Source organism: Brassica napus, unplaced genomic scaffold (assembly GCF_020379485.1).
Source record: "Brassica napus cultivar Da-Ae unplaced genomic scaffold, Da-Ae ScsIHWf_1065;HRSCAF=1509, whole genome shotgun sequence".
Classification (NCBI taxonomy): domain Eukaryota; kingdom Viridiplantae; phylum Streptophyta; class Magnoliopsida; order Brassicales; family Brassicaceae; genus Brassica; species Brassica napus.
Genome location: NW_026014493.1, coordinates 74,191 through 100,073, shown reverse-complemented (window position 1 = coordinate 100,073; position 25,883 = coordinate 74,191). Strand labels below are relative to the sequence as shown.

At 33.2% G+C, this 25,883-nt stretch overlaps 1 long non-coding RNA gene and 1 other non-coding gene across 2 annotated transcripts; one reads left to right on the top strand and one right to left on the bottom strand.

Annotated features, from left to right (window-relative positions):
* Positions 1-4,495: 4,495 nt before the first annotated feature.
* On the bottom strand, positions 4,496-7,077 carry LOC125595447. The gene is made up of 2 exons (XR_007330260.1): positions 5,095-7,077; positions 4,496-4,929 (listed from the first exon to the last, which is right to left on the bottom strand). It is a non-coding gene; the product is annotated as an uncharacterized LOC125595447 (long non-coding RNA).
* Positions 7,078-7,303: 226 nt separating this feature from the next.
* LOC106422534 lies at positions 7,304-16,602 on the top strand. The gene is made up of 5 exons (XR_007330259.1): positions 7,304-7,707; positions 8,083-8,276; positions 12,880-12,913; positions 15,109-15,244; positions 15,355-16,602. It is a non-coding gene; the product is annotated as a triacylglycerol lipase OBL1 (transcript).
* Positions 16,603-25,883: the final 9,281 nt, after the last annotated feature.

Genomic DNA, 25,883 nt, shown 5'->3' with positions numbered 1-25,883 from the left:
AACATCGCCCCAACTCTGTCCCTGCACTATGGACGGCCGAGCAAGCTCCGACGGGAGATCCAAGAGTTACCCAATTGCCCCATCATGACGGTAGCAGAAGGGAGTCAGTCGGCAAATTTTCCCCATCGGGCCGATCGAACGATCGTTGACGCCTCCGTCGGGGATCCCGTCAACCGCGGTGGCTCGATCCCGCCTAATCTCCTTCGCAGCACGATGCCCTCGCTTCTTCTCTCTATCGCGAGATCGTCGTTTGCCCTGGCCGTCAGTCGGCGAATTTTTCCCACCAGGCCGATCGAACGATCGTCGACGCCTCCGTCGGGATCCCGTCAACCGCGGTGGCTCGATCCCGCCTAATTTCCTACGCCCCACAGTCGCCCTCGCTTCTTCTCTCTACCGCGAGATCGTCGTTTGCCCTGGCCGGAACGATTTCTCCAGCGCCCTCAACAACGCAATCACCACCTACATCTTCCTGAGGTAGCTCCCTAGGATCTGAATCACGCAGAAGGCCCTGGCGAGACACAGTCACCGACGCTACCAGTCGGGTACCGACTGATCGATCTATTAAAAGATTCGAACTGCTCACCGCTCCTTTCCCTTTCCCGAACTTCGAATCCGATCTCAAAGGCGGGGGAGCGACCCGATCAATCGATTGATCAGGCGATGGCGAAAGCTCCTCTCGCGCGACCATCGGAACAGTGAAGAATCACAGCAGCAAACCGGAAAACGGAGAGTTCCGGCGAGGAACAAAGGAAAAGGAAGAGAGAATGAAAGTACCTTATAGATCTGAGAAGAAGTGAAGAAATGAAGGATGAAGCACCTATTTATAGCAAAGAAAAATAATGTATTTATTGGGCCTATTAAACCTATGTCGGAGCTTCGTTCTCCGCGCCACTAGGGTCGTCACCTCCGAGTCAAATCAAACTATTCGAGTGACGAAAGCCAACATTCACGGTCTCGCGCCGAACACCCAGACAAACGGCAACCCCGGAATCACATAAAGTCGATCGACGATGGGTATTTCTCGAGAAGTCAAGTACATTCGAGAATCAATGTTGCTTCGGTCGATCGGGCGACACAAAATGTACAAGGAAGAACAAGGTGATCGATCGACCAATCATCGGACAAGATCGAAAATCTTTCTACAATGAATTTACACTAGCCCAACGATACTGCTCCAAGTTTAGTGTTGCAGTGAACTGGAGACCTTTTGCATGAAGGCAAAAGGAACACAACGTCACGACTGATCGATCGATTTCGTAACAAGTCGCAGACCGACCGACCGATTGACCGCGAACGGCCAGTCGAAGCAAGCCCAATCCCATTGTTCTCAAAACCAATTCCTGCAATCCTAATACGAAGAAATGTGATCCTTCGTAAGAGGACTGGGGGGGGGGGGGCTTACTGTTGGAGAGGAATTTAACATTCCCCGCAAGGCCCATCAAACAATGGTATTTGGCCTGTTTACAGCGACAATCCGGTCAAGACCGAATTGGTTGACGGATCGATCGGACAGAACATTCGATCGATCGGTTCGACCTGTTAACCGATTGAGTCGTTTAATCGACGTCAGCCCGACAAGCCTTCACTTTACTCGAAAGCCCATTTCGCTCAGGCTTGGGCCAGGTTTCTAGGGCGAACTAACTTTAGGGCGAATGAAGGGAAGACCAACCGAGTCTATAAAAGGACAACATAGAGAATAGAGAAGGGGATCCGCAAACAGAGACTAAGACACTGACGGCAAGATCTAGGGTTTACGAGATCGCTCTCCTTAGTGTTTCCATCGGAGTCTTTCAACAAAGCTTCGACCTTTTCCTTCTTTCCTTAATCTCTTTGTAACCTCGTTCGCTTATCTCATATTGTGAATAAAACGTCTTTTGTAAGACCCACAAAACCGAGTTCATTTCATTATCATTCGATCTACCAAACTCGTATTCAGCATGTATAAAGTTAAACTGATTATTTTCATCTCATTGTACAAAAATTATAGATGCTACATCATATATATGTGATCAAAATTCCCGATAGTTTACAAGATCTGAATATCAGTTGCAACTATAAAAAATATCCTACTCGACACTCTCGAAGTACTTCAACAACTATGATCAAATTATTAAAACAGAAAAATTACATTAGACCTAACTGTTGTTTTGTAAGTTCTTAAATTTAATACACCCTTGACGTGGGCTTGCGTGTAGTAAAAACACAAAATAATAAAATGTAGGTATTAGAAATGGCCCAACTTTCATATTGAAATAATTTTAATATAGCCTACTAAATAGACCAAAACTTAGGTTCACTCCTAAGGTGAACCTTTAAATTCACCTCTAATCTTATTACCAATCAAAATGCCTTATAGAGTAATAATAAAATACATTATTTTTTTAAAAAAAAATCAAAAATAATTGAAAAAAAATAATAAAGCTCATTTTAATGACGTTAACGCCACTAACAAAACCCTAAATCTTAAATTCTAAACCCTAAACCTTAAATCTAATCCTAAACCCTAAATTCTAAACCCAAACTCTAAACCCTAAACCCTAAACCCAAACCCTATATATTAAATCCAAATCCTAAACCATAAACCCAAACCGTACACTGTAAACCCAAACCCTAGATCTTAAACTCAAACCCTAGATCCTAAACCCAAACCTAGACTCTAAACCCAAATCTTAAACCCTAAACAAACAACATCAACATTAACCCAAACCTTTATGATAAGGATTTGGGTTCAGGGTTTACGATTTGAGTTTAGGGTGTAGGGATTAGGTTTGGATATATGGTTTGAGTTTAGAGTCTATGAATTCAGTTTAGGATAAGGGTTTGGGTTTAGGGTTTACGGTTTGGGTTTAGGGTTTAGGGTTTAGGATTTGGGTTTAGGATATAGAGTTTGAGTTTAGGGTTTACGGTTTGGGTTTAGGATTTGGATTTAGGGTTTAGGGTATAGATTTAAAGTTTAGGGTTTAGTTAGTGGCGTTAGCATCATTAAAATTGGCGTTATTATTTTTTTCAATTATTTCAGATTATTTAAATAAAATTAATCTATTTAATTATTAATCTAATTGGTATTTTGATTGGTAATAAGATGAGAGGTGAATTTGACCTAAGTCTTGTTCTACTAAATACAATACACTGCCATTTTACTAAAATAATTGGCCTAAACAGATCAATGCTATTAACAATATTAATTAATACCAAACATCTTTAAAATAGGTAAGAAAGATAGATTATATAAATAAATCACAATGCACATAAATATATAAAAATTAAAAATACCATAATATAATGTTATTATATATGTTAGCCAGAAATAAAATATTAGTTAAATTATTAATAGCAGAATTATTTATTTAAATGTTAAAATTATTAATAACTTGATACATAATCCCGCATGATCGTGCGGGTCAAGATCTAGTAACTGTTTATAATTAAGGACTAAATACAAACAAGAAATTATTCTAATAATAAACCTATAGTAGAAAAGAAAAGAGAAACTAAAGACACAAAATACGTTTTTACGAGATTGCTATTACAAAATAAATGATATATAAACATTAAAAACAATATTAACTAAAAGCATATCAAACAAGTAATAAAAGGGGAATATGAACCTCAGTTAGGCCATCCACGTCAGCTAGGAAAATCGTCCAATAAGAAGTTTGCTTTTTGCCACGTCAGCATATGAAGGTATATATAGATAAATTACAATAGATGCATATATGAAAGAAAGAATTCCATTTAAAAATATTATATATATATATATATATTAAAAATATTATATATATATATATAAGTTAAGAGAAAATGTATAAACGGAAAATGGAGGAGAATGAGCAGCGGAATCGACGGAGAGAGATGCTGGATCTACATGGCAGGCTGAGGAGCGCATGAGATCCGCGGAACCGGAGAGACGCTAGAAGGACGTCGTTCAGATTCGCAGATTTAATCGTAGACCTAATCGCACCTTCTATACTTTCTTTGCGGCTCTTAATGTATAAATTTTATTAAAAATCAATTTTAGATATCAGATAATTTTTTATATCACTTATGGAAAATTTCTGCCATCATTTCTTAAATTTGTTTTCAAAAAATGAACAAGTAATATTCAAAGCATGATCACTATCTTGAGGATTTTAGTTGAAATTTATGTAATACACAAAAAAAAAAAAAAGAAGATCAAAGTCTGTTGACCGAATGATTGGTTAAACATTAATATCAAAATGATCAATGATCATGGGGGGTCGTTCGCAATGCATGGGCCGCACTACCTTCCACTTGTAGTTTGAATAAATCCATAACGTTTAGTAAAAAAAATGTTTCTCAAAAAGAAACGTTTAGTAAAAATCATGCACATATACATATACACTTAGGACATCATTAACCCACAAACCCATTTGAGTCTCTTAATAAATATTTTAGTAATTAAATGTAATTAAAAACTCTAGTTAAGAGACACATTAATTTTTCACTCCAATGTTAGTTTTTTATTTAAGGGTTCTTAAAAACAAAAATTTTAACATTGAATCAAATCAGTATACAAACTCTTTACATTGCAAATCTAACATTACATCAACCTTACAAGAGTTTAGTTGAGTATATAAGAATCAGGGAGGAGCATGATTTCTCGTTTTATAGGTAAGAACATCTATCACCTATTCTCAAATTCTAACAAGTGTATATTCTGATCAGACCAATGGATACTATTAAACTCAGAAAAAAAAGAGACAAAGTGAAGAGAGAACTAGTGTACTTGAGCGAGTTGGGAATGGGTGAGATTCTTCACCCCTCGGGCTTGCATGATTGCTTTCTTCAACTCAGTAGGCACACGTTCATCTGATTTAAAATAAAGCTGAGCGATTTCCAACCATCCCTTGCTAGCAGCATAATGAAGAGCAGTGCGACCACCATTGTTTTTGACATTCACATCAGCACCTGAACAAACACAAAAAAAAAACATATCCATCATCAAACGTTAATGAGTAGAAGAACAACAAACTTGTACATAGAACTTATATGCAACAAATCTATATAACTACAGTGGGTGAGACAAGATCACAAAACTTATTTAAAGGAAGCTAACAAGATTGCAACACAAACCTCTAGTCAATAAGATTTCAACGAGCTCCGCCTTGCCGATGCTAGCAGTAGAATGTAGGGGAGCCTATCCTTCATCATCCTTACTATTGATTACAGTCTTTGATTCATGTACACTTGATAGCAACTTCACTATCTGCAAATCCCACAACCATACGCTTTTAATATCTGACTTTTTCTCCTTTGTAAAACTCAAATCGCTAAAAAATTTGCAACAACACAATCCATAATGCTTTTGTCTAACTATAGATTCTAGTACTTGGGGTAAAGGAAGCAAACCTGAGAATGACCGACGAAGCTGAGACATGGAGGAGGGAGCGACCGTCTTCGTTTCGGAAACTGATAGATTTCGCGAGCTGTTGAAGAGATAAAGACATGAACACCGAAAAATCACCGGATTCTGCCGCTTTGAATAGTTCTTCGTCTCTGATCTGTTGCTTCGACTCTTGTCCCTTCATCGCATCAGTTTCAGCTTCCATGGCTTCTTGTCTAAGATTTGATTATAGCTTTGGGGGTTTTCTTACGTATCACCTCTCGTTGCGATTAAGGCTTCCATGACTTACCGGATCGCATTGAGAGTAGAAATCATCAACATCTGGCAAAAAAAATTGAATTAATTTAGGTATTAATACGAAGAAAGATTGGCATCAACATCTCCAAATCCTTCGGCTGCAAATTCGAAAAGAAGCTCTAAGGAATTCGGAAAATTGGAGAGAAATCAATTAAACCATAAAAGATGAGAAAATGATAACCTGGGAGGATTTACAGAGGAAAGGAGATGAAGAGACAGAGGAAAGGAGATGAAGAGATTACACCAGAAAAATCCTACTCCTGCCATGGCTTCTTTTTCTTTCTTCCTTCTTCACGATAGACAGAGCGAGAAGAGACGTCTCTTCTTTTGCTTGATTAAGAGACGTAATTTCAAATAATTGCTATTTTTCTTTTTTTTTTTAATTCTGAAAACACTAAGAGACGGGACTTAGAGAACCCGTTAATGATGTTCTTAGTGTAAGATACGCTGAACGCAAATCCATTGGAATTAATATACTAAATTTGGAGAAATAATGGTTGAAAATGAAGTTCAATAATTGCGTTTTCCTCTTCCAATTAAGTTCAGTGATTTTTTTTTTTCCGTCAGTCCAGTGACTAACTAGAATATAGGTAGCATGTCTATGTGTATATTATAGATACACATACAACGTTTTTTTTTTCCAAGTAAATCAGAGAAACCCATAAGAATTCGAAAGGTAGGAACACTTAAAGGCTATTTCGTCGGTTAATACGTAAATAAAGTTTGAGAAATTGATTTTAATACCATAAATTTGACTATAAATTTTTAAAAATAACTCTAGTTAAAAGTATTTTAACATTAGGATTAGATTACTATTAGAGTTTAGTATTTACTGTATGTGATTATGTTAATACACTTTTATAAATGATTATTAAAAATTTATAAATTATATAAAATAGTCAATTTAGTTTTATCACAAATTTTAGATAGTTATGAAAATGGTTATCATTTAAAGGTAAATTGGAAAAGTAGTATCAAATTTATGGTAATATTAAAATTCCCTAAGCTTTTTAAACATGTTAATGAAGAATTTTCATTTGATAAGAATATAATAGGCATTTGCCTTCGGATTTGTTGGTTGGTTCGTGTCGGTTCCTCTTGGATTTGGATCCTTTAGGTTTTGCACATTTTGGTTCAATTAGGTACTTGAAATTTTTCGGTTTGGATAAATTTCTTTGACATTTAAATTTTTTATACTACTTATAAATTTGATAAAATAGTAATCAATATTGCAAACAAAAAGATAGCAAAACTAAATCATAAACTAAAATATATAAAATAGAGCATCCAGAGTTATAGTTTTAGATATTTATATTTGGTTGAATATAAATAGTTTTTTATCAGGTCGGATTTATTCAGATTGTTTTTTTTTTAATATAAATCTATTCGACTTAGTTCTTTCAATTAAAAGAATTATAAACTTAATTAAATACTTGTAAATTTTCAGTTTGATTTCAGATCTAGTATTTACGGTCTGATTTGGTGTCTGGATAAGATGACCAGACCTAGAATATAACACGTGAAAAACAACTAGTGATTTTCATGGCCGTAAAGGTTACGGCCTGTATGATTGTAACAACAATTAGAATTTTAAAAATAAAAATGGTATCTCAATTATTAGTAGCACTATAAATAAGTAGCTAGGCTTTAGGTTGCATGACTCATAAATCACCCATAGTCACTTTTTGCTTGGGCAAAGCTTCTCTTCTTTTCATATATTGCAAGAATGTCCAAGACCAATATGAAATTCTGCAATAGTTATTTTCTGGTTGATCCGACCAAAGCAAGTGTTTTTGATCTCATTCTTCTTTTGTTTTTCCCAAATCTTATCAGCGCAAGATTCATTGATTCTCCACCGGATACGCTCAATAGCGCCCGGCGAAGTTTCGCGAGTCGATGGATGATTGCATTGGCCATTTTTCTTCAGAAAGTATTATTATTCATAAGAACACCCTTGGCATTCATAGGTCGTATAGTCACCTATTGGCCCAATCTTCTTACGGCAAATGGAGGTTTCTTCAACTTGATACTTAACCTTTTGACAGGTGTGAAATCTAGCTTAGCATGCTTTAATATTCCGAAATAAAAATTTTGAAAAGACTTTAACATACTATCTCTAATGATTGTTACCGATCTTGTTTCCTTATTTTACATATGACACTAATCCCCCCACCCCACAAAAAAAAAAAGTATACATCAATAATTCCCTCGGGTTTTTGGACTTAACCAATATGACACTTATCAGTTATCACACGTCAACAAGATTTGTGACAGAACGAGGATTAATTACTCTACATGCAAGACCCTGTAGCACATATATTATAATATAAAAATATTTAACAATATATTGCCTTAATATTTATTTCGAAAAAAATAGTGTTATAGGTTTTAAGAAAATTAATATTTTGTTGTTGTTACAGGAAAGTTGGTGAAGCCTGACGAATCGTCCGCGACATATGCGTCGTTTCTGGGATGCACAGATCGAAGAGTAGAGCTTGACCAGAAGATAGAAGTTGGCACGATCGAATACAAGTCGATGTTATCGATGATGGCTTCTAAGATCGCTTATGAGAACAAATCTTTCATCACTTCCGTGGTCGAAAACACTTGGAAGGTTAACTTTATTTTCTGTCTCTTTTTTTCTAGGGTTTTTTGCCTCTCTTGTTTTAATTATTAATCAACTAAATATAACAATACAAATACTTCTTATTATCATCCCGTTTTACATTACTAATATTTATTTTTAATTATAAATTACATTATAAAATATTTAATATTCATGATTATTTATAATTTATTTTTAGTTAAAGAGTAGTTATAATTTGACGCAATTTTAATTCATTTTTATTGGTAGCTTTTTTATCAAGAAACAATGTATATTTTTATACTGAATCTATTACTATTTTAAATCTTTTCGAAGTTACTTTTAGTTGTACAAAAAATATAATTATATATTTATTAGATTAAAATAAGATCATATATCTATTTAATCCGTCTCACATTGATCTAAGATTTTTAATTCTTTGTATAGTAATTAAAATTACCTAATTCTTCCTTGGAACCCGTCTCACAATAATTAAAATTCTGATTTAATGTGTTCGTAATCAAAATGTTAATCAATCATTTTATACATATTCTTCATATTTTTATTTTGAATGTTTTAATAACATAGATGATATAAAAATTTAGTGGATTTTCTAGTAATATTGATTTGGTGACTTTACATATACTAGAGATTTTTCCGGGTTTCAGACAAATATATTTATATTTAATATATAAAATACATATACATTATGAATTTATAAAAATATTAAACTAAAATTGTTGTTCTTTAATATATAAAATACATATACAAATACAAATACAAACTGTCCATTGAATTTTAAATGATTAAAAATTAAACTAAAATTTGTATATTTTAATATCAAAAATATATATGGAACAGTGAAGGTGAAAATGAATAAAATGTTAACAAAACTGTAGTTATAATTCAAATTCTCATTTATCTATTTATCTGGCGTATTGGGATTCTCATGAAAATATGTTACTAATCTCTACTTATCCAAACGTATGCACACACACCTCATAGTTTCAATAAAACAATTCAATACGTAGTCACTCTTTTTTTTCTTAAACAACACAGTCACTCTTTATACATTTCTCTCTCTTTTCTAATGGATCACAACTTTGGTTTAATATGTGAATCACTTTGTAAGAAGAGATTAGTAAGTTAAAATATGAATGGGAAATAGAAAGTGTTCGTTACAATTAAAAAACACACTAATAACTTATATTTTAATAAGGGTTTTGAGTGACACAACAAAACTACTTGAGTATGAGTAGCTTAATTTTTTTTTAACTTAAATATTTTTAGATCAGTCATATTAGAAGATCTAAAGATTATATGTTTACACTTTGTTTGTTGCTTACTTACTAATAAAGGCTCTTTGCTTTCGAGAGATGAATATATGATCATTAAGCTACAAATAACAAAAGGAAGACTATTCTCTAGCCAAGTAGCATGCCACAAAATTAAGGTGAACTTCCTCTCTTGCCCAAAACGGGATATTTGTTTTCTTGTATTGTGATGTGTGGTTTATTTCCTTTTTCATGCCGACATTGTTTTGGCTTTCAACATTGGTTTACTACTTTGGCTTTGATTAGTCTTCAATGCCATTAAGAACTCACGCCACTATCTGTGATTAAATGTATTATTACTGTAACATTCGTTTAACCTTGTATAGAGATGGTCACACAGATATGTCAAAACACATGGCAAATTTTATGGCAATGGGAAAGCCAATACAATTTCTTCCAACAATATGTAAAGGTAACTCTTTATCACTGTATTTACTCATATTTCCATAATTGAGCTGATTTCTTAATTGATGTGTGAACATTAGTCTATGCCTCATGATCACAATTATGAACAACCAAAATGTCGCCAAGGACCACAATCCGTAAGTGTTAACTATACTTGTAATTTACAGGAGGACAGAAAGGTTGCTGATCAGCCTATAATATCAATGATAAAGAGATTTTGCTCAAAATTCTTTTAAGAATATCCTGAACATCCCTAAGGACGATTGGTTTAGGCTTGTATATCTTATTCCTCTGTATTTACGTTCTGTTTTTACTGACTCGACTGATAAGGTTATTTGGCTTCAAGAGCGCTGTCTTTCAGCTTCAAAGAGTAAAAGCTCCAGAAACTATTTGCTACCCAAAAGCATACAATGATACAATGTTTAAGGCGATGTACCTCTCTCTACTTTCTCTTACTTCAAACTGGATGAGCCAGTCCTCTGGCTTGATCAGCAGTTTGAGCCTGCCAACTATTTCTGTTTTTGTATCTTGTCACCATCCAAAAGCAGAATCTAAGACGCAACATTATCAAAGCTATTTAAACACACATAAAATAAATAAAACACAAACATACTGCCAAACGCAAACTCAAACACACAGAAAACAACTCAAGCCACGCATAACTACATCAAAAATCTAACACAAACAGCAAAACCAAATACTATTGTAAAAAAACTTCACATTCCACGAACTTGAACACTCCCTTACCTATCGAAAGAGCTATCATTGTTTCCACTAATAAGTTTCCGGTTATAGAGAAGGCCTTGTTAAAACTAATACATACTATCGAAGTTTTGATAAATAGTCTGCGGCTGTGGTTGCTATCGACATACATTTCATCTATTGCTCTTGTCCATGTAAAATCGTTTACATACAGAAGTTATACACAAAGAAATTCTAAAACAGGGCACTAAGAGAATTTGAAAATGGACAGTGATAAAACCTAATAGCTCACCAGATTAGCTCCAACATGGCTTTGCATGACTCTACTCCGATGATAACGCGAAGCCAATCGCTGGTCTCGAGGTTCAGAGCCAGTGGCAGTGGGATAAAACAGTATTCAATGCCATGTAGAACCATAGCTCGAGCTGCCTTGGGAAACCATTGGATCCCAACATATAGCGGACTAAGACATTGTACCAATAGTTCTTCAGTTATGATTTCATCAGGTTATAAATCATGCGAAAAGTACACATGAAATCTTGACTAGCTTACCTACTTCAATTTTTGCAAACATTTCCTGAACAACCTATTGATAACCACAGAGAAGTATTGAAATATGTTAACCAAATATCTTGATTAAGTACGAAAAATGTTTAATTTGGGGAACTTCTACTCAAAACTACCTTAAAGCCAGTGTTACCAGGATTAACCTGAAGTCAATAAAGTATCAGCAAAGGGAGGTCGAGCTCTTTCCAACTCCAAACTTGAATCACCTAGTCTTTCAGGAAGATGCAACCTTCTATAAATCTTGAGGTCACTTCATCAGCGTCAATAATAGAAGTTGAGTTGTATGTACATTATTTGCTTCCTCAAAGAAGCTAACCTGTATCACTACACTAAGCTCTTTTGCCATCTTCTGCATCATGTATTAGTAACCCATATCGAGCACAACTATATAACATATACATCTCTAAATGGCATCTCACCGTGTTGATGAAAGCACAAACTTGACAGAAGTATTATACCTCAAACACTCTCATTTAGTCATGGATGTTAAAGAAAAAAACAAAAAAAGATAGGGGATACTTGTGTTCATCTTGTATGGTAATCATTTTGTAATACTCAAATAGTCAGGGGAAGACAATATAGATCACTACATGACATGACTCTTATTGACTCCGGAGACCCCAAAACATCAAGTCAATACTTAAGGCAAGTGATGTCAATGTAAATGGAAACATAGCAGAGATACCGCCTTCTAAGAAAACAAAATCTGAGAAATATTTAAGAGCAAGAATGATCTGAATAAGAACGATGTGTGCTTCTTTTGCGTATGCTTCTCTGACAAGAAACCAAAATCAAGAAACAAAAGCTCAGCCTCATTCTCTCTATCGCTTGTCTTTCTCTCTCTAATTGTCTAAATGAGAATGTTATCTCAGCTCCAAGAGGCTTTGCAACACTGAGTCTCATCCTTGACTCTGCTATATTACCCTTAAGAGAAAGTACAATCAAAATTGATTCATAAAATATTAATTCCAATCAATCTTTGTTTCACAACCCTAAAAGCAGATGAAATTGTTTTTGGTTCACAAAAATCAAAAAAATCAGGAAAGCGGTTGATAACCTCGTGATAATTGATAGTTTTGGCGGAATCGATGTTGAGTTTGGGATAGAGGCCTCTCTTCTTCACAGTATGAGTAGATTGAGAAGGTATTTTTGGATTTATATTGCTACTTTCTCGGTAGATGGAAGAGGGGAGAAGGTGAGGAGGTTTTCGTATGTGTTTTTTTAAGTTGAAGAAAGCAGTCAATGAGGACGATAAGTGGAGAATGTGGTGAAGCCATGGATTTGTAACGGGTCAGAATTGCTTAAACGGCAAGAGACAAAACTTCAAAAGTGGTGATAACGTCGATTTACACAAAACGATAAGGGATAGTGTGACGTTCGATCCTTAAGGATAAAAGAGATGTGGGCTTGATATGGGCCACTTAGATTTTTTATCAGCCCACAAATATCCATTTAGACCAAACCACGGATGACATGGCATAATAAAAATTTCTCATTGGTTGATTTAATTAAAGAATGTGGTATAGCTCAGAGGGCTTCATATTCTCCTTTTAGTATTGTAAGATCTCTAATGTGTAACTTTTACTTCACACTTTCTCTCATTTTACATTTATTCTGTGACGCAGATGGACTTTGTGGGTTACTACGACTGTTACAACGGTAAGCTAAATGCTGCGCTTTATTCTTCTAGGAAATATTTTTTCTTTCCCACTTCAGTGATTATGGAGTCCTCTGTGTATGGAATAATTATACCCTTTTAGTGCCTAAAATAAAGCCTCTGAAGTACCATTAATACAGAAAACATAACCGTGTGGATATAAATATATGGAACAAGACTTAGGTTCACTTTTAGGGTGCAGGGTAAACCTTTAAATTCATCTCTCCTCTTATTACCAATCAAAATGCCACTTAGATTAATAATAAAATAGATTAAATTTATTTAAAAAAATCTGAAATAATTGAAAAAAATAATAACGCGAATTTTAATGATACTAACACCATTAACTAAACCCTAAATTTTAAATCTATACCCTAAACCCAAACCGTAAACCCTAAACCCAAACCGTAAACCCTAAACCCAAATCCTAAACCCTAAACCCAAACCGTAAATCCTAACCTTAAACCCTATATCCTAAACCCAAATCATAGACTCTAAACTCAAACCATATATCCAAACTTAATCTCTACATCCTAAACTCAAATCGTAAACCCTGAACCCAAATCCTATATCATAAAAGTTTGGGTTAATGGTGATGTTGTTTCTTTAAGGTTTAAAATTTGGGTTTAGAGTCTAGGTTTGGGTTTAGGATCAAGGAATTAAGTTTAAGGTGTAGGGTTTGGGTTTAGAGTTTACGGTTTGGGTTTAGGGTTTAAGATTTGGGTTTAAGATATAGGTTTGGGTTTATGGTTTAGAATTTGGGTTTAGAATTTGAGTTTAGAATTTAGGGTTTAGGGTTTAGATTTAAGGTTTAGGGTTTAAAATTTAAGATTTAGAGTTTAGTTAATGGCGTTAGCGTTATTAAAATGAACGTCATTATTTTTTTTGAATTATTTTAGATTTAAAAAAAAAAAAAATAATGTATTTTATTAATAATCTATGTGATATTTTGATTGTTACTAAGAGCGGCGATGAATTTAGGTTTAACCTAAGTTTTGTTCAAATAGATGTACGTGGGACAAAAAGCATTCTTGCGATGGTAAAAATGCTTTCATTCACTTTTTTTTATATAATACGACAGAAATAAGTCTACGAGATCATGATGATATATATGCAAATTGGTCTCTGTACCATTTCATATCGTGTTGAATAAATGAGCAACGGACCCTACTGATTTTAAATGTATCGTCTGACGGAATTATAAAATAAAGTGTACTTAAAGATCCCAACTAAATTTTAAATGTAGTCTTAAAGTTTGCTATTTTAATTCTATAGCATAAATATACTAAACGTAATGCTATTTGAACTCACTGTTACTATTTTTATTACGCAAATCTGTCGGAGCTCAAAAAGATTAAAGGCATATATATTTGAGTAAAGTTTTTTTTGAACTAATTTGAGTAAAGTTTTTTTAAAAGATATTTTCTCTTCTCTCTTACTTTTGTATTTTTCAATTTTTTTTTTTTTTTTTTTTTGGAAACACTTTCAATTACTTATTAGTGAAAGATTCCATGTAAGACAGACGATATCGTAACTAATCGATTACATTTTTCCGACAGAATTTAAAATATATCTGATAATGAAAATTAATTTCATAATTGAATTCCTGTTTATTTTGTAAATATACCGATGCAGAGAATGCACGTAAATCTTAAGTTTACACATTATTTTATAACTATGTTTAGGTTTATTTAAGTTAGGTGCATATCTAATCTATGCTAATTTACCAATTAGATTTCAATATGTTGGGCATTTTCCCCATTATTAATCATATGTTAAATGTAGTTGTATTTAGAATCAAATATTAGAAGAATAATATGGGGACCAAGATCAAAATTCATGTGTTTTGTCAGGGGTTAGCAGCCAATTTTAAAATGCAAATGCTACATGAGATTAGATCGGTGTATTGGAAAAAAAAAAGTTTATTTTGTATTATCAGAAAAATCTTTAGTTACTTGAATGATGAAAAGAGGAGATATAGATTACCGTCAAACAAGCTCTATTATTCTGGTGCGCAGAATATTTATTTGTATGTTAAATACTTGTTTTTTTTAACCAATTTTACTTGTTTGAAAAGCCTATCAGGTTCCTAATTTTTTTTCTTCAAATTATAATATTACAACATCTAAAATTTTTAATCTGAAGAACCTATCAACATTTGCAAAAACGATTGATAAGTTTTTATTTTTGTGGTCAGCGTTCCAAGAAAAAAATCTGACACAAGCCTTTGTGTTCAAAGCATCGGACACAAATCCGAACCTCATCGTCGTCAGCTTCAGAGGAACCGAACTTTTCAGCTCTGATGATTGGTGTACTGATCTTGACATCTCTTGGTATGTGTGTATATATATAATTAAAATCAATATAATTAAATACTTTAGTTCTTTTTCTTTTTGAACACAAATACTTTAGTCATATATCATTTTTCGGAGTTTTAAAATAGGTATGAATTGAAGAACGTTGGCAAAGTTCACGCCGGGTTCTTGAGAGCTCTAGGCCTCCAACAAAATGGATGGCCCAAAGAAAATATAAGTCTCATACACCAATATGCTTACTACACAATTAGACAGAAACTTAGGGACATGCTTGCCAGAGACAAGAACCTTAAGTTTATTCTAACAGGTCATAGTCTCGGGGGCGCAATAGCTGCTCTGTTTCCTGCGATTCTTGCAATTCACGGTGAGGACGAGCTACTTGATAAGCTAGAAGGAGTCTATACATTTGGACAGCCACGTATAGGGGACGAGGAGTTTGGGGAGTATATGAAAGAAGTAATGAAAAAGCATGGGATAGAGTATGAAAGGTTTGTTTATAACAATGACATGGTGACTAGAGTCCCCTTTGATGACAAGATTCTGTTCGGATACAAGCACTATGGATCTTGCAATTACTTCAACAGTCTCTACAAAGGAAAGGTAAACTAAAGTATCCGCTATCCAAAGTATTTAAAATGGCACAAAAATAGGAGATTTGAGGTAGTCAAGGAGAAAACTCAACTTGGCTTTTATGAGATTTGTCATTTACATGAAATTAACGTGAGATATAATAAGCTATCATATTTAAAAAATTTTTTGTCCTTTTCAAAATAGTACTAGCACTAGCTTTTGTCTGCGAAAACAGTGAATGATATCGAAAAAGCCATGTTTGTATATGTATTCTTACAATTATTGTAAATCTGAAAGTAAGAGAAGATGCTCCTAATGCCAACTACATAAGCATGTTGTGGCTAATTCCAAAGCTGTTGAGTGGTGTCTGGGAGTTTATAAGGAGTTTCATAATAAGGTTTTGGAAAGGCAATGAGTACAAAGAGAATTGGACGATGAGAACTGTTAGAATTGTTGGGATAATAATCCCTGGTGTATCTGATCATTTCCCACTTGATTATGTCAATTCCACGCGCTTGGGAGGCTTGGCTCGACCTGTTGCTACTACTACCCCCCAGGATAAACTTTATCTCATTGCTTGAAATAACATGATGACTCGTCCCACTCAAGTCAAGCAGAATAAAGTCCAAGGTGTGTTGAAGAAACCCAATTTCAGATGTATCGAATAAGTTTTCAAACTAAATAAAGGATGATTTCATTTACTTGTTTTTATTTTCCCTTACTTCCTTAATTAGAGAAGGAATACTCTTGAGTTGTTACTTAAGGTGTTGTTTTCCCTGTAAGAATCGAATGGTTCTAATTTCTTTTCATAGAAACAAAAACAAAGCAAACAAACTCTTACCATTTATTTTCGTTGGGCCTCTCTTGGTTCCCTATCATTTGATTTCCGAAAAAGGAGACGTATTGATTATGTCTACTTTTGTAAGCTTATGCGTAGATGCTCACACCAAACACATGTATAGAGATTTAATAGCTTTACTAATTATTGACTCGCCTCTCATTATTTAAGCTCAGACAAGTCACATTTTTTGTGTTCATAATATAGAGAAACCTATTTTGGTCACAAAAAAAATATTTTTGCCACGATTTGATAAAGAGATATTTCAAAGTTAATCCACAAAATATTTATTTTCCATGATTTAGTCACAATATTTTTTGTGACTATATAAAATAGCCATTTGTGGCTATATAAAGTAGTCACGATTTTGTAACAAAATATCCTTCAACCCTAAACACACTTTGAGCTCTAAATTCAAAATACAAACCATATAATTCTGGTATCTTCATTTTATTAACCTAAAATCTTAAACTTCAATTCAAAATTTAATATTTTTAAAATTTTAATCTCAAATTTTAAACTAAATTCAAACATTATACTTCAAACACTCAACTCTAAACCTAAACTATATACCCTAAATCATAAACACTTAAATTTTGTATCTTACACTTAAAACTTCTTTAATTTTATAACTGTAACTAATAACAAATACCTACACCCTAAACATAACTTAAAAATTCTAAATTCTAAACACAAAATTTAACATTCCAATGATAAACCATCAAACCATACATGTACGTATACTTTAAATTATTTAATCTTAATATGTATATTTAATAATCTAAAATTTATAAACCCAAAATTTAAAATTCAAATTCCATACCCTATATCTTGCCTCAAAATCCTATATTCCCCAAAATTCAAACCCGAAATAAAAAATAATCAAAATCAAAATCATAAACATAACTCTTTAACTTTATATTTTATAATTTTTAAACTAAATCACCATACCTTTGTGAGGGTTTTGTTCCAAGCCCCCTAGTGTCTGAGGCCCGTGCTCTTCATGTATTTGGGCCGAAGACTACTCCAACCCCACTCCAGCTTAACGTCATCACACATGCTTATATATGTGTGTAATTAATGTGTTGACTAGGTTAAGGTAAGTATACGAAAATAATATACAGACATCAGAACACGTTGAAGAATAAGAGAAAGGAGACATCAACATAAGATAAATAGCCTAGGGCAAAGTCTATTTGATCTTTACAAGGTTGGTGTATTTTCTTGTTACTTCTTGAGTCAAACTATTCGACATGACTTATCAAGATAACTTTCTCTCTCGCGACTCAAAACTAAAATACATATAGCTCCGGCATCCGGCCGTGCGTGCGAGCGCGTACCGGCGCCGGAGGCGTCATCGTCGGCTTAGTTTCATTTTTTGTTTGCTACTCCATCGTTCTATGTTATTCTCTTCCGATATGCACGCGGATCTGGACTAGGGTTTTGCTCCGGGAAGGGCTCGATTCGCGATAGGTCTCGGCTCCGACGGGGACACTGCTTCCTCTGGTTTCACGGCGAGGATGTGGAGTGACGGTTCGTGGTGGTAGTCGGCTTTTTGGGCTGAGGAGGTAGATCGTTTTCAACTCAAGATCTCTTCCGGATTCATTGCAAGTGCGGAGGAGGTACGATTAGCTCTTCTCGTCTATGGTGGAGGGTCTTTGCCGGTTCTGGTTGGTTGTTCTGACGAGAGTGGTGGTGTCATTTTCGTGCTTGACGTGTCGTTGAGCGCTAGTGTCTTCCTAGCCGTTCTCAGGCGTGCTATGGTGGTTCTCATTAACACGGTGGCGAATCTTGAGACCTTGTATGCAGGCGGGATGATACAGGTTTCAGTTACGGTTCGTGTAGTTTCTGTGGGTGGCTTTGACAGGCGGTCGTCTATGGCCCCTCGGTGGCTTCTCGCGGTGCTTCCTCGCCTCGCACCTCCTCTACGCTACTTCCTTTCTATTTACCTCCGAGAGAAGGCGACGGCTTTCTTGTTCGGAGTGCTGTCTCTAGTTTATCATCGTTGATCTGTCTCTCTCGACTCCGGAGACTGGATCCTAACGGCTCAGAATATTGTTCTTCGGTTCTCGAAGACTTCAGGTGTTGTGACGGTCTTGAGTGCAGTCGCAGATCGTCTTGGTGCCACGCTTGGTCTATGCTCACATCCCAGTGCCTCACGAGTTCACTTGAGTTTGTGTGGTGGTGTTGCTTGACTTTTCTGTGCAGGTTTGGAGGCTTAATGGTCAGAGAGTTGCGATGTTTCAACCCGTTTCTTGCACTGTTCGATGCGGCCAAGCGGGTGTTCATCTCGGTCCGGTGTGTCTCTTAGGTGATTCGGGTCAGTAGCTGCAGGCCTGTCTGTCCGTGACGTCTTGGAGAGGTGGTATAGTTCTCGTTGTGGTGGCTCGACTCAAGGTATGGCTACTCCGACACCCTCTTCAAGTGTTCGTCTTGCGCTCATTGAAAATGAAAATTATAGACTTTGACAAGATCCCGAAGCCCAGCTACCTCAGGCGTCGTCCTGAGAACGCCGACATCCGAGGAAACGAGGTTAAACCCACCAGTCTCGGGGTTTAGCGATAACGGTTGAGAACGGGAATCAGTTATCTAGGGATTGTGGATTTGTCTAGCGGAATGCGTCGGTTTACGTGGTTGATGCGAAGCTAATCATATTATATTTGAGTCTAGATAAGCTTTTGGTCGAAGTCTGGTCTGTAATCAACATTGTATCCCCGTTTATCGGGTTTTAAAATTTATAATATTTCAATTAAAAAAAAAAAAAAAAAAACTATTCGACATCACTATTTGGCGATTGTTCAAGTCTCTTTGATCTAGTGAAATTTGGGAGCACAAGTTCTCCCAACGTACAGGTTAAAGTTGATTGTGTCATTCTTTCAAGCTTTAGTTCTAGGTGGAACGAGTTTTTCCCAATAACCATGAGATTTTCCTAATAACCATTAAGATTTCAGGTGCATCAAACCACCTGTCAATTTTAAGTAGAGGAAGTAACATTTGGCTGAATAGAATTCAGATCAATCAAAACTTGATATTTGGAGCACTTAGCCATTTAAGTAGGTGAAGTTACAGTTTCCATTTTCTTACCCACAACAACAGTTTTGGCTTCAGTGAGTTTCATTGTTCCAAAGCTTTTACCTAGTTAGATCAAAGAAAAACAGTTAACGAGTAATCATGTTCTCGGTAAGTGAATAGTTCTTCGGGAAATTAGTAAATATAGAACAAAACAACAAGTACATTGTCCCTTTGCCATAATTTGAAGTATAAATTGTCCATTTAGTACATCTTTTGTATAAACCCAATTAAACCCCTAATCTAAACCCAAATTTATTTTCGATAATTCACTTACTTAAGAGAAAAAGGAATAATTATTTTTAGGCCAAAAAAACACATACATTATCCTAATAAGATAGCATTAATCTGAAAATATAATTAAAAGTAATTTAGATAATTCATGTCATGACTCCTCTTTTTATTCTCTTCGACTCCGTCTTCTCCGGCAAGATTGTTTTCACAGATCTTTCATTGCCTCCTGTTTCAAACTCGTTGCCACCGGACGGCCTTCGCCTGAAACGCTCTTTCTTCCTCTCCTTCTCAAGATTCGTTTCGCTTAGTTTTTTTTTCTCGAACTTTCTAGGGTTCAGTTGATCGGAGAAAACTTGAAAGTTAATGTTTGTTTGTAGATTTTGAGTTCGAAATCAATTTTTAGTTATAGATCTATGTTATTTACACTAAAACCACAAGTTTAGCAAGGAAAACACTGAAATCGCAGGAAAATAAATGTTCTACCAGAGACAGAATTTGCAGGCATAAGAGGTTGAAGATGGGGACAATTTTGTCATCTCTGTTTCATTAACCTAAAAATAAAAAGAAACAAAATACGCTGTAAGACGCTCGAACTGAAGACATGTGCGTTAATGAAGGAGTAACTGACCAGTAGGCCACGATTAAACAAAAAATTACGAGGACAATATAATATATAAGGCTTAAACTTATATGAAGTCATTATAAGAACACACGAGGCGTACTTAAAGCATTATGGAAGAAATTTTATGAAAAATCTAGGAAAAACTTAGGTGTTTGAAGAAAAAAAAAGGGCTAATGACAGTTTTTTAATATTTTTTTTGTTAACAAATTCGATTTTTTAAACATGTAAACAAAATATTTCCAAATATTTATATAACTGCACTTCTCAAACTTAGGAAAATAAAGATTTAGAATGTATTTTCTTAACATATTTTGGAGAGATTTAAGGAAAATATACATTTCGAATATGACAGAACTTACATTTTGTTGTCCGTAGAATATAGAAAACATGGTAGATTATGAAAACCGGCTGCTGTAGGATAAGGTATTTTGGTAGAGAAAGTAATCTTACTTTTGTAGAATATTGGTACATAAACAGATTTTGTGATTTCGTCTTCGTAGATATATTGGGAAACAATAGTTAATGAAATCTACCGTAGTTTAGAAATAAGGGAAATGGCGGCCGATTTATTCTATGAAGTTAGAATTATAACCATTGGTCGATTTTGATTTCTACAAGCTGCAGATATCCAATTAGTTAACAGAATCTACAATCTACGAGCTCGTAACCAGCAGATCATGTTTTCTACCATTTGTAGATCAAAATATGAAATTGTGTTCTACTAATATTTAGTCAACCAAAATATTTTTTATATGATTGTCTCTTGTTTGTGTACATTTTGTATATTTTTCCATATTTTTCTGACTTTTAAAATAATTGATATGAATTTTTGAAGTTAGTCAGGGGTATCTAAATCCAAATCGCACCAAAAAGAGATTTATGGTAAAGGGACAATGTAGTTATTTTTCGATTCCGTTTTGGCAATTTTTTCTAGTTCTTTTAAATGTAAGAGACTCAAATCATATATCTTGTCACTAATCCTGATGAAATAGAGAGCCTTAGCAAGATGAGCTTCACGAATTTAACTTTCACCCAAATTTTTTTCCGCATCTGTAATCCTAAACAAAGCAAAACACAATTTTCTCCAGAATTGTCAAAGAGGCGACTTAGTTCTTATTAAACTCCTCATTGTTACTCGCACGCATAAAATCAAGCAACATTTGATTCAACTTCTCCTCAGCATATCCAATTTCAAACTTGTCTTAAAAGTCTAGGGAAGAAGAAAGAAACCACAACTATGGCAGCAACAACTATTGATATCTCAGCTCCAGAAGTGGAGTTCTTTGTTTCAAAGCAATAGACCGGGTACTGATAGGAGATTTTCAAGGAGAACGTTCGTTCTCTGAAGAGAGGATGCAATGTTTGTCTTTGGATTCCTATCAGTCTAATTGGGTGTGGATTTTCTGATAATTCTGAAGTTGATTGAAAATATAGAAATGTAAAATGGTGATGACCCCCTCTTTTCCAGAATTGAGTATGTTCATCTTCCAATAAGTTTTTGACAAGTTGGAGATTATGGATTCTAGAAAATGCAACTTTTTGGAAATGTATTAACACATTTTCCGCTTATCTCTAGATTGACATACAGTATCTATATAACGACTTTCTTCAATCAATTTTTGCTGAGTTTCTTAGATTTTTTTTTTTTAGGGTCTTACATCTACTGGTGTTTGGCGATATCTTGAGACGATGAAGACCATACTTGGGTCTAAATTTCCTACTGTCACAGAGCATGAGTCAGAACAAGTTAAGGGTGCAATCGATTGTATAGGACTGATAATTACACGGCACTTCACTGTCAAGGATAAGTCTACCTCTCTGAAACAAGATCTCCATGTTTTCAACATAGACAAGGCTGTGGAACTGACCCATAAGTTATATGATATTGTGGAATATTAAAGCAAAATATATGGCTCACTGATTGCTTCAATTGGCCAATACACCATGGAGACTGAGCATTCAAAAATGAGGTTCTTGATATTTACATAATTGATCACTTAAAAGAGAGAGACTAATGTTTGGTTATTTTTTATTTCAGTGTGCATACACCATGGAGACTGCAACAAGTACTGTTGTATATCATAGAAAACTACGGCAACCCTCCTATATATATATCACATATAGTATTTTCTCTCTCTTTACTTCAGTTTGTTTCATGTCTGTAGTAGCTCTATCTCCGGTAAATAATTCTTTGTTTACAGGTCAGACGACTCCTCAAAGCTTATCACTTGAGGACAGTAGGAAAAATAAGTATCTGAGCTCACACACTGAAGCAATGCTTCATTCACTCGGGTAATTCTACAATAGTACGTAGCACACAAGTTTTATGAATGTGTTAGACTCTAAGATTCAATATCCCAAAGCATGAAAGGATCAAACTTAAAAAGGTATTTCTAGTGGTCGTTGATGGATTTGTATGATCTACTTGAAGGGTATAAAATGAGTTATGGATTATATTACGTGGACTTCAAGGTTCTATTCCTAAGAGATACCCTAAACTTTGCTCACTGGTATCAGGAGATCACTTCACCATCGCTTGCGTGCTTCAACATCTATTCTATTAAAAGAGAAGTCATGACTTAACTCATATGTGATTTTTTAATTTGGACCACCCCTTAGAAAGTTGTTAAAATTAATTTTTGTATAAATATTTAAATGATTTGAATTGTTCTAAGACAAACAAATCAAATAAATATTTCTATATTTACTCTAAAATTATATATGAATAAAATCTTTTTATATCTTTTCATTTGCAATATAAATAAATATATATATATATATATATATATATATATATATATATTTCATTTTTATTAAAATAAACCTTTTAAATATTTAAGTAATTTCGTGTTTGTTTAACATAAATGTATATTCATTTTTAACTTTAACAAAACTTTTAAATATTTAGTTAATGTCGTGTTTATTTTAAAATTAAATTTATATTTTCTTTTAACTAAAACGAACTTTTAAAATATCTAACTAAATTTCTAATTATAACTAAACACATGTACAGTTTTGTATTAATCTACGATATTAATTTAATATAATATTTTTCAATAAAGTTTTTGATCTTTCACCAGTAAATATTTTCAATTTAGAATTTCGTATCACATGATTTAAAATATGAAAATTTTGAAACAAATAAATTAAATTATTGCATGTGAACTATAAAATTGTTGTGTTTTAAAATATTATATTAAACATTAGTAATATGGTTAATATTACAATTAATCATGTAAAACAAATAATTATGTGTGTAAAAATAAAATAATCACCCGCACGGTTGTGCGGGTCAAAATCTAGTCTTATATATTAAAACAGAAGTCACAACCTTCATTCATGTGTGATTTTTCAAAAATAGACCTAATAGACCTATTCATAGAAAGTCATGTTACATTTAATATCTAATCTTATCATTTAAATTTTGGGCCAACTAGAAATTTTTATTGGGCTATCAATAATTGGATTTAAACAATAGATGATCCATTGGATTTATAGATAGTATAAATTAAATAGATTTAATTTAATGTTGTAATACTATACCTCTATATGCTAAATATTTAAATATTTGTCGATGTTAACTTTTATATGCTAAAATTATAAAGATTTTTTTTTAAATAACAAAAATCATATATCTAACAATGATTAATTTTTATTACCTTAAACCAATGAAAAAAAAATTTTAAACTACATAGTTCGTTTTAAAAATTAAACAAAAACTAAATGTTTAATTATTTACTCGATAATATAAATCTATGAAGCGAAAAGTTTAATTTTCTAAAAACTTTCTAAATTTGTGAAATGTTACAATATCTTTGAATATGACAATAAAACAATATTTTAGTAATATTTATATATATAGTTACGATTTTAATAATGAAATAATATATATATAGAAGAAGATACAAATACATGTGAAAGTTTGAAACAATCTATTCAATGAAAATAATATACAGTAAACTTATTATGTTTTAAAAAATGATAGACACATAGATATTATAAATATACCAATTTAGAATTGAAAACAATATATTTATATAAAAATAAATGAAAACAAAAATCCGCGCGGTTGCGCGTGTCGAAATCTAGTCTATATTATTAAAATTGAAGTACATTTTGATATTGTTTGGAAACATGAATAACAATATAAATGAGAATTGTTTGGAAACATGGATAAAAGTATAAGAAAAAGACATATAGTGTTCTTTTAATAATTTCATTAATATAAATACTTTAATTGTCTTTCCATAATTCACTCAGTTTAACAATTTCATTAATTATATTACTTTAACAATACATCACATCACTATTTATATTACCAAAATAATAGTAGTGCAGATTTTTATTTATTAATTAATCAACATTAATTTAATTGTCTTTCCATAATACACTCAGTTTAACAATTTCATTAATTATATTACTTTAACAATACATCACATCACTATTTATATTACCAAAATAATAATAGTGCAAATTTTTATTTTTTAGTTAATCAACATTAATTTTTTGTCAATTATAAAATCAAATAACTGTGTTTTGCATATGGTTAAACGTTCAGTTTATTTTGTTTTACTAAAAATTTTTTATTTTAGTTTCAATCGGTGAAAAATTACGTAGCTAAGAATATAATTCAAAAACATGTTTTTGTTAATTAAATAATAACTTAAATCAAAATAATAAAAATGTATTACATTTTTTGTCACTTAATTTTTCACTCCATAAAATTACTAAATAAAAAAACTCTTTCTATTTCACTTAATTTAGCCAAATAGATATAAATAGTTATTTTTATTAGTTTATAAAATCAGTTAGACATGAACATTGACTATTCATTTAGGTACGAGTTGTTTCTTTCAGGTATCATTTTCTTATTGAAATTAAGCCCCGCTTGAATATTTATAAATTTATGTGTGGGTTTTGAGTTGGTCCTTCTCGATCTGGATGAGTTGGGTTTTGATATATAGGAACCTAAAAAAATATCTAAATAACAAATGTATCTGAAACGAGTTTGGACACATCTAAAATAATTACGACACATCTTAGATAATTACAATTAGTTATATTACGACACATCTAAAATAATTACGACACATCTAAAATATATGACACTAATTATGAAAAACAAATATCAATGTATAAAAATGTAAAAACCAATATCCGCGCGAGTGTGCGGATCAATCTCTAGTTTATGTTAAACATAATCCCTGGATCTGAAGAAACATTTATATCTCAAAACCTAAATGTTGTCTGAATAAACATTTATGTCATTGTGATTACTTGATATTTCCCACTAACAATATTATGCCCTTTAGTCACTACAAATT